Genomic DNA, 6,486 nt, shown 5'->3' with positions numbered 1-6,486 from the left:
GAGTTACTAGTCTACCCCGACATGTAGTTGGGTCTGACTCATTTCTCGTCTCAGTTGCAAGTTCACACTCAACACACAACTGGGGCAGGGCGATCCATTTTTTCCTAGTTGCAAGTCCACCATCAACATGCAATTGGGCCCACCTCTTTTCTTGTCCTAGCTGCAAGTTCACCCTTCTGTCGCAACTCGTCCTGGCCCATTTTTTTTCCTGGTGGTGAGTCCACCTTCGATACGCAACTAGGTCCTAACCCTTTTTGTCCTAATTGCAAGTCCACCTCCGACATGCAACTGGGCCTTGGCCCATTTTTATCCTAGTGTCAAGTCCACCATCGACACACAGCTGGTGGCTCGGCCCCTTTTGTCCCGGTAGCAAGTCCACCCCTAGCATGCAACTGGGCACGCCACATTTTTCGTCCCAGTTGCAAGTCCACCCGGACTCAACTAGGCCTTGGCCTATTTCTCGTCCCAGTTTCAAGTTCACCGTCGACACGCAGCTGAGCCCGCTTTTGTTCCTATTGCAAGTTCATATTGGACATGCAGCTGGCATGACACATTTCTTTGTTCCAACGAGTCTACCCTCAACATGCAAATGGGTCCGCCTCCCGGTAACGATATGATGTATTACAGAACGAGTAAAGAAACTTCCCGGTAACGAGATTGAACTAGGTATGAAGATATCGACGATCGAATCTCGGGCAAGTAACATACCAATGGACAAAGGGTTACGTATGTTGTCATAAGGTTCGACCAATAAATATCTTCATAGAATATGTAGGAGCCAATATGGGCATCCAGGTTCCGCTATTGGTTATTGACCGGAGAGGTGTCTCGGTCATGTCTACATAGTTCTTGAACTCGTAGGGTCCACACGCTTAACGTTCGTTGATGATACAGTGTTATATGAGTTAATACGATTTGGTGATCGAATGTTGTTCGGAGTCCTGGATGAGATCACCGACATGATGAGGATCTCTGGAATGGTCCGGAGGTAAAGATTGATATATAGGACAATGATATTCGGACACCGGAAGAATTTCAAAGTGCACCGGGTAGTCATCGGGTCACCGAAGGGGGTTACGGACACCCCCGGTAGGTGTATGGGCCTAATGGGCCAGGGGGGGACAGACCAGCCCACAAGGGGGCTGGCACGCCCCTCTCCCTGGTCGCCGGTCCTATGGAAGGAAAGGAGGGGAGGGCTAGCCCCTCCCGCCTTCCCCTTCTCATGGGAGAAAGGAAAGGGGACGCCACCCTCCCCTGCCTTTCCCCGCTCACCTATAAGGAAAAGGGGCAGGGCTTGGGGAGGACCCCAAGTAGGATTCGGTCTACTTGGGGCGCCTCCTGGCATCCTCCCCTCTCCCTCCACCTATATATATATATATATGTGTGTGTGTGTGTGTGAGAGGGGCGCCACACATAACCACGACAATCTATTAGCCGTGTGCGGCGCCCCCTCCATAGTTTCGTCCTTCTGTCATATTTTCGTAGTGCTTAGGCGAAGCCCTGTGGAGATAACTTCACCATCACCATCACCACGCCATCGTGCTGCCGAAACTCATCCACTACTTCGCCGTCTTGCTGGATCAAGAAGGCGAGGACGTCACCGAGGTGAACGTGGAGGTGTCGTACGTTCGCTACTCGATCAGTTGGATCGCGAAGAAGTTTGACTACATCAACCGCGTTACTAAACGCTTTCGCTTACGGTCTAGGAGGGTACGTAGACACACTCTCCTCTCTCGTTGCTATGCATCTACATGGATAGATCTTGCGTGTGCGTAGAAGTTTTTTTGTTTTCCATGCAACATTTTCCAACAGTGGCATCCGAGCCAGGTCTATGCATAGATGATATGCACAAGTAGAACACAAAGAGTTGTGGGCGATGATAGTCTTACTGCTTACCACCAACGTCTTATTTTGATTCGGCGGTATTATGGGATGAAGTGGCCCGGACCAACCTTACATGTCCACGCACATGAGACCGGTTCCACTGACTGACATGCAACTAGTTTTGCATAAAGGTGGATGGCGGCTGTCTGTTTCTCCTACTTTAGTTGAATCAAATTTTACTAAGGTCGGTCCTTGAAGAAGGTTAAAACATCATACTTGATAATCACTGTTGTGGTTTTGGCGTAGTTAAGAACGGTTCTTGCTAGAAGCCCATAGCAGCCACGTAAAACTTGCAACAACAAAGTAGATGACGTCTAACTTGTTTTTGGAAGGCATGTTGTGATGTGATATGGTCAAGATATGATGTGATATATGTTGATGTATGAGATGATGATGTTTTGTAATACCGACAACCGACAGGAGCCTTAGGGTTGTCTCTTAATTACTGTATGAAATGCAAGCGCCATGGAATTGCTTTACTTTATCGCTATGCGTTAGCAATAATTGTAGAAGCAATAGTTGGTGAGACAACCCCGACGCAACGATGGAGATCAAGGTGTTGAGCCGGTGACGATGGAGATCATGACGATGCTTTGGAGATGGATATCAAAAGCACAAGATGATGATGGCCATATCATGTCACATATTTTGATTGCATGTGATGTTTATCCTTTATGCATCTTATTTTGCTTAGAACGCTGGTAGCATTATAAGATGATCCCTTCACTAAATTTCAAGATAAAAGTGTTCTCCCCGAGTATGCACCGTTGACAAAGTTAGTCGTTTCGAAGCACCTCGTGATGACCGGGGGTGATAGATTCTATGTTCACATACAATGGGTGTAAGATAGTTTTGCACATGCAGAATACTCGGGTTAAACTTGACGAGCCTAGCATGTACAGACATGGTCTCGGAACACTGGAGAACGAAAGGTCGAACGTGAGTCATATAATAGATATGATCAACATACAGATGTTCACCATTGAAGACTACCCCATCTCACGTGATGATCGGACATGGGTTAGTTGATTTGGATCATGTATCACTTAGATAACTTGAGGGATGTTTATTTAAGTGGGAGTTCATTAGTAATTTGATTAATTGAACTTAAATTTATCATGAACTTAGTCTTAATAGTTTTGCATATCTATGTTGTAGATCAATGTCCCGAGATAACGTTTCCCTGAATTTTAATGCGTTCCTAGAGAAAGCTAAGTTGAAAGATGATGGTAGCAACTACATGGACTGGGTCCGTAACTTGAGGATTATCCTCATTGTTGCACAGAAGAATTATGTCCTTGATGCACTGCTAGGTGACAGACCTGCTGCAGGAGCTACTACAGATGTTATGAACGTTTGGCAGGCTCGATCTGATGAACCAGGACTTCAAAGACGTTTTGAACATCATGGAGCATATATATGTTCCAAGAGTTGAAGTTAATATTTCAAGCAAATGCCCGGGTAGAGAGAACTGAAGTCTCCAACAAGTTCTATAGCTGCAAGATGGAGGAGAACAGTTCTGTCAGTGAACACATACTCAAAATGTCTGGGTATCATAACCACTTGACTCAGCTGGGAGTTGATCTTCCAGTTGATAGTGTTATTGAGAGAGTTCTTCAATCACAACCACATTGACAGAGTGCTACAAAGGCTTCGTGATGAACTATAATATGCAAGGGATGAATAAAATGATTCCTGAGCTCTTCGCAATGCTTAAAGCCGCGGAGGTAGAAATCAAGAAGGAGCATCAAGTGTTGATGGTTAATAAGACCACTAATTTCAACAAAAGGGGAAAGGGAAAGAAAGGGAACTTCAAGAATAATGGCAAGCAAGTTGCCACTCCCGGGAAGAAACCCAAGGCTGGACCCAATCCTGAAACTAAGTGCTTCTACTACAAAAGGAATGGTCACTGGAAGCGGAACTGCCCTAGATACTTGGCGGATAAGAAGGATGGCAAAGTGAACAAAGGTATATTTGATATACATGTTATTGATGTGTACCTTACTAATGCTCGTAGTAGCACCTGGGTATTTGATACTGGTTCGGTTGCTCATATTTGTAACTCAAAATAGGAGTTGCGGAATAAATGAAGATTGGCTAAGGACGAGGTGAAGATGCGCGTCAAGAATGGTTCCAAGGTCGATGTGATCGCCATCGGCACACTACCTCTACATCTACCTTCGGGGTTAGTTTTAGACCTCAATAATTGTTATTTGGTGTCAGCGTTGAACATGGACATTATATGTAGATCTTGTTCATTGCGAGACGGTTATTCATTTAAATCTGAGAATAATGTTTGTTCTATTTATATGAGTAATAACTTAATGGTCATGCGCCCTTGATGAATGGTCTATTCTTGTTGAATCTCGATCGTAGTGATACACATATTCATAATATTGATGTCAAAAGATGCAAAGTTGATAATGATAGTGCAACATATTTGTGGCATCACCATTTAGGTCATATTGGTGTAAAGCGCATGAAGAAAATCCATGCGGATGGACTTTTGGAATCACTTGATTATGAATCATTTGATACTTGCGAACCATGCCTCACGGGAAAGATGACTAAAACTCCATTTTCCGGAACAATGGAGCGAGCTAATGACTTATTAGAAATAATACATACCGATGTATGCGGTCCAATGAGTGTTGAGGCACGCAGCGGGTATCGTTATTTTCTGACCTACACAGATGATTTGAGTAGGTATGGGTATATCTACTTGATGAAACACAAGTCTAATACATTTGAAAAGTTCAAAGAATTTCAGAGTGAAGTAGAGAATCACCATAATAAGAAAAAAAAGTTTCTATGATCTGATCACGGAGGCGAATATTTGAGTTACGAGTTTGGCCTTCATTTAGAACAATGTGGAATTATTTCACAACTCACGCCACATGGAACACCACAGAGAAATGGTGTGTCTGAACATCGTAACCGCACTTTATTAGATATTGTGCGATCTACGATGTCTCTTACCAATTTACCACTATTGTTTTGGGTTATGCATTAGAGACAACCACATTCATGTTAAATAGGGCACCGTCTAAATCTATTGAGACGACACCGTATGAACTGTGGTTTGGCAAGAAACCTAAGCTGTCATTTCTTGAAGTTTGGGGTTGTGACACTTATGTCAAAAGGCTTCAGCCTAATAAGCTCGAACCCAAATCGGAGAAATGCGTCTTCATAGGATACCCTAAGGAAACAATTGGGTCCACCTTCTACCACAGATCCGAAGGCAAGATCTTTGTTGCCAAGAATGGATCCTTTCTAGAGAAGGAGTTTCTCTCGAAAGAAGTGAGTGGTAGGAAAGTAGAACTTGATGAGGTAATTGTACCTTCTCTCGAATGGGAAAGCAACACATATGAGAAATCCGTTCCCGTGATGCCTACACCAACAAGAGAGGACACTAATGATGATGATCATGAAATGTCGGATCAAGTTACTACTAGACCTCGTAGGTCGAACAGAGCACGTTCCGCACTAGAGTGGCTTGGTAATCTTGTCCTGGAAGTCATGTTACTAGACCATGGCGAACCTACAAACTACGAAGAAGCTATGATGAGCCCATATTCTCATAAATGGCTTGAGGCCATGAAATTTGAGATAGGATCCATGTATGAGAACAAAGTATGGACTTTGGTGGACATGCCCGATGATCGGCAAGCCATAGAATATAAATGGATCTTCAAGAAGAAGACTGACGCCGATGGTAATGTTACTATCTATAAGTTCGACTTGTTGTGAAAGGTTTTCGACAAGTTCAAGGAGTTGACTATAATGAGACTTTCTCACCCGTAGCGATGATTAAGTCTGTCTGAATCATGTTAGCAATTGCCGCATTTTATGATTATGAAATCTGGCAAATGGACGTCAAAACTGCATTCCTTAATAGATTTCTTAAAGAAGAGTTGTATATGATGCAACAGGAAGGTTTTGTTGATCCTAAAGGTGCTAACAAAGTGTGCAAGCTCCAGCGATCCATCTATGGACTGGTGCAAGCATCTCGGAGTTGGAATATACGCTTTGATGAGGTGATCAAAGCATACGATTTTATACAGGCTTACGGTGAAACTTGTATTTACAAGAAGGTGAGTGGGAGCTCTATAGCATTTCTGATATTATATGTGGATGACATTTTGTTAATTGGAAATGATACAAAATTTCTTGATACCATAAAAGGATACTTGAATAAGAATTTTTCAATGAAAGACCTCGGTGAAGCTTCTTATATATTGGGCATCAAGATCTATAGGGATAGATCGAGATGCTTAATAGGACTTTCACAAAACACATACCTTGATAAAGTTTTGAAGAAGTTCAAAATGGATCAGTCAAAGAAAGGGTTCTTGCCTGTGTTCTAAGGTGTGAAATTGAGTCAGATTCAAAGCCCGACTACTACACAAGATAGAAAAAAAAATGAAAGTCATTCACTATGCCTCAGCCATAGGTTCTATCATGTATTCTATGTTGTGTACTAGACCTGATGTGTGCCTTGCCATAAGTTTGGCAGGGAGGTACGTACCAAAGTAATCCAGGAGTGGATCATTGGACATCGGTCAAGAACATCCTGAAGTACCTGAAAAGGACAAAGGATAT

Source organism: Triticum aestivum, chromosome 4A (assembly GCF_018294505.1).
Source record: "Triticum aestivum cultivar Chinese Spring chromosome 4A, IWGSC CS RefSeq v2.1, whole genome shotgun sequence".
Classification (NCBI taxonomy): Eukaryota; Viridiplantae; Streptophyta; class Magnoliopsida; order Poales; family Poaceae; genus Triticum; species Triticum aestivum.
The sequence above is the reverse complement of the archived record's forward strand: the minus strand, read 5'-3'. Positions refer to the sequence as shown.